Raw genomic sequence first — 4,445 nt, forward strand, 5'->3', positions numbered from 1 at the left:
AAAAAAAAAAAAAAAAAAAAAGGAGAAAGATGAGGGAGGAAGGACTCTGTGTGAGCAGTTGCTGCAGTTTCTATTCAGATTATCTGTAAACTTAAAACTGTGTATTCAGATTTATTTTTATGTGTCTGTGTGAGTTTATACACACATGAGTGCAGTGCCTGCAGAGGCTAGAAGAGATGTCAGATATCCTAAAGCTGAAGTTAAAGGTGGCTATGAGCTGCTTGAGTACTGGGGACAGGTTTACTGGGAGAGCAGCAAGTTCTCTCTCCCTCCCTCCCTCTCTCTCTCCCTCCCTCTCTCTCTCTCTCTCTCTCTCTCTCTCTCTCTCTCTGTGTGTCTGTATGTTTCTTAAATTTTACTTCTTAAAAATAAAGAAGACTTACGTGCATGTCTGTGCACCACATTATATGTTTGGTCCCCTTAAAGGCAGGAGAAGGTACTGGAACTGGAGTTACAGATGGCTGTGAACCACCATGAGGGTACTAGGGTACCTCTTAACCACTGAGCTACGTTTCAAGCCCCAGCAAGTGCCCTTAACTACTGAGTCATTTTTCCAGCCTATGTTTATTCACTAAAGTGTGTGTGTGTGTGTGTGTGTGTGTGTGTGTGTGTGGTATATGCAAACAGTCTAAAAAACCTTTCTGGGTGTTCTTCCAGTAATGCATCTCCTCATAATTTATGTCTAAAATACATATATTGTGAGACCCTCATCCCTTATTCTCAAAGGAACAAGAAGGAATTTCCTAGCAGGATGTTTTAAAATCAAAAACCCGACTAGCTTCATGTTCCCAGACAAGGCAGTGACTTCCCCACTCGGGAAATTTCAAAGCACAAGGATCCCCAGCCACCTGGTGGAGACTGATAAAGATGTCCTGACTCAGGGACATGGTGACCTTGCTCTAAAAACAAAAAACAAGCTGATGTAACAGGATAGGAGAGAGCAAGGACCTTGAACCCGTGTCAACCCCCCCCCTCCATGGCCCTGAAGGACTTGTAGTTTTTGCCTTTAAAAAGCTAACCTCGGCAGACCTGATTCTTCCAGGGAAAGGGCGGTTGAGTGGCCTCCTTGTTCAGGATTAAGCAGGCCATGAGGGGTGACAGAGGATGTGGTGAGGAGGGCCTGGAGGAAGGTTCAGGCCTTTTGTGCCCCATATCCCTTTTGATTTCCATTTGTGTGAAATGGCTTTTCGTCACATCAAGCCTGCACCTGGTAAAACATCCTTTAGCGAACCCTTGCTGAAGAGGAATCAGGACCTTGCCCCCAATTTTGCAGAGCAGGCTTCTAACTTTCCTTTGGTGACAAAAATAAACAATGTGATTGACAACTTGATTGTGGCTCCAGGGACATTTAAAGTGCAAATTGAAGAAGTCCAATGTAGGCCCATATTTCTTTTTTTTTTTTTTTTTGGTTTTTTGAGACAGGGTTTCTCTGTGGCTTTGGAGCCTGTCCTGGAACTAGCTCTTGTAGACCAGGCTGGTCTCGAACTCACAGAGATCTGCCTGCCTCTGCCTCCCAAGTGCTGGGATTAAAGGCGTGCACCACCACTGCCCAGCAGGCCCATATTTCATACAAGATATTTACAGCCAATGTTTGGTTTCCAAGGCAGCTACTATCCTGCCAGACAAGCTGTGGCTACCGACCAAAAGCCTGGGATTGTCTGGGGTGACTTGGGCTCATATCCACAATATTTGGTATATGGTAGTAGGATGGTGGGATGGGAGGGAGGGAGCTAGGACACAGGGCAGGGATACACACCATGCATGTCTGCTTCAGTTAGCAGATGCTGCAGATCCACACAATGTAAAATACTAGACAACCAAACATCCGCCTTTGCAGGTCTTCATTCTTCTAAACAGTAGGTAATGTTTTCTGGGTTTCATTCTAGTATATTAGATCCAGAAATTTAGTGTGATGCCCTGCTTTCTCTTCTCTTTGACGTAACATTGGTTTCTGAATCTTTGCTACCTAGAATCTATAGTCTGTTTTATGGCAAGACTGGAAAATGGCTTTTTGAAATTAGTGGAAAAATTGGAGCATATGTAAACAGAAATGCCAATTTTTTGATGGTCATTGTTGCTGCTTCACATGAATATGAAATTGATGCAAAAGGAAGCCCATTCTTCATGTTCAATTCTTGGGGTAGGAAGGATAGAGGGGGACTTTTTCTTAAAATGAAAATAATTACTGCTATTTTAAAATTTCCTGATTGTTGAATGTGAGACCCTCTAACGTGATTTGAGAAGCTGTACACATATAGACAGAGTTATTTTCCTCTTTGCATTCTTAATTTGTTTGGGGGAAATTGGTAGGAGTCTAATTACTGTTTACTTCATTGTTGTATTGCAGTAAAAAAATTTGAAACAAAAAAAAACAAATAAACAAAAAAAAGTAGATTTCATCAGAAGGAACATTGCCAGATTCTTTATATGAGGCTACAATTACCCTGATACCCAAACATCAGAAAGACATTACTAAGAAAGAGAATTATAGACCAATATTACTCATGAACATTAATGCAAAATTACTAAATAAAAACAAGCAAATCAAATCCAAGAATACATCAGAACCATCATCTGCCATGATCAAGTCGGCTTTATCCCAGAGATGCAGGGATGGTTCAATACACAAAAATCTCTCAATGTAATCCACCATATAAACAAACTGAAAAACAAAAACCACATGATCATCTCATTAGATACTGAAAAAGCATTTGGCAAAATACAACATCCCTTCATGATAAACGTCTTGGAGAGAGCAGGGATACAAGGAACATATCTAAACATAATTAAGGCAATATACAGCAAGCCAACAGCCAACATCAAACTAAATGGAGAGAAACTCCCAGCGAGTCCACTGAAATCAGGAATAAGACAAGGTTGTCCACTCTCTCCATACCTATTAAACATAGTTCTTTGGTGTAGGAGCCTTCTTTCTATGCGTTGCTTTCATTGGTTGAATAAAGAGACTGCCTTGGCCTTTTGATAGGACAGCAGCTTAGATAGGCAAAGTAGACAGAACAGAATGCTGGGAGAAAGGAGGCAGAGGCAGAGAGCCGCTGCCATGAAGCTGCCAGGTCAGACATGGTGAATCTTTCCCGGTAAGCCATGACCTCATGGTGACATACAGATTATTAGAAATGGGTTGAATCAAGATGTAAGAATTAGCCAAGAAGAGGCTAGAGCTAATGGGTCAGGCAGCAATTTAATTAATACAATTTCTGTGTGGTTATTTCAGGGGATAAGCTAACCAGGAGCTGGGCAGGACGCAGCCCACTACTCCTTTTACAACAGAGTGGCTCTCCAACATGGTAACAAACTCCATGTAAAACCTGAGAGGGCTTAAAAAGGAGAGAGAGAGAGTTTAACACAGCTTTTTGCTGTTTGCTGGTGGAGTATCACAGCTCCTTTAAGAGAAATTTTCCTGATTTCTCTCTCTCTCTTTTTCTCTCTCTCTCCTCTAAGTAATAAAGGCTCAGTTATGATTTTATACTATGTGTCTGTCACATGTCCTTACCCACATGCCCGCTCGCCATTGGGAAATCTGCCGCCGCTCGGGTGCCGGACTCCAGAGCCAGGGCCCGGCACCCGCCCGCGCTGATACTGCCCACCCACCCTCTGGGGATCCACCAGAGCTTGCTGCTGCTCCATGAGCATTTTAAGAATAACACCCGGATGTTGGTGTGCCTACTTGGGATCAGGAAGAAAGTACTCTGAGACCATGCCAATGGCTCAGCTCTCCCCACCTGTACCTGGGCAGGTGGCAGGATCAGGTCTACTAAGCGTGCACAAGCAGGAGAGCATGGCAGATTTCTGCCACCATACACAGAGATGTTTCCAGGCTGCACAGTGCTCTGTGTGGCAGATTTGATGTAACTCAGATAATAAGAGTTTATGTGCTGCACGTTCAGTCTCAGAGTTAAAGTGCTGAGTGCAGCTCCTATCTGGCGGCCCCAGAGCTAGCAGAAATGGTACATCCACCATTTTGAAATTAGAGAGAGGTGGAGCCAACTTTCAGATGAGATCAGGCACATTCAGGGTGGTATGGCCGTAGACTGGAGCCAACATTCAGAACAGCCCACCACTCTGCGGCTCAGGGGCACAACTTACTCAGAGGCACAAGGGGCTCTGCCATGTTGGACTGGGCAGGGCAAGCCAGCAGTACCTGTTCTTGACCTAGGAATGTCACAGCTTAGATTCTTAAATGTTTAGTAATTTAAAAGCACAAAGCAAAAATGTTCCTGGACAGCAAAGAGTTACAAGCAATGCAATAGAATAGATTCAGAGACAAAAGATCTCTAAATGGGTCATAGTGTTAGATAGACATATGTAGGCTTGGGAGAGAGAAGAAAAAGAATATAGAGAATAAAGTTAATGCTTTAAAAAAAAAAGGCACACCAAAAAGCTACAGAGAAACCCTGTCTCGAAAAAAAACCAAATAAAAAATA

Source organism: Microtus ochrogaster, unplaced genomic scaffold (assembly GCF_000317375.1).
Source record: "Microtus ochrogaster isolate Prairie Vole_2 unplaced genomic scaffold, MicOch1.0 UNK40, whole genome shotgun sequence".
In the NCBI taxonomy this organism is placed as follows: domain Eukaryota; kingdom Metazoa; phylum Chordata; class Mammalia; order Rodentia; family Cricetidae; genus Microtus; species Microtus ochrogaster.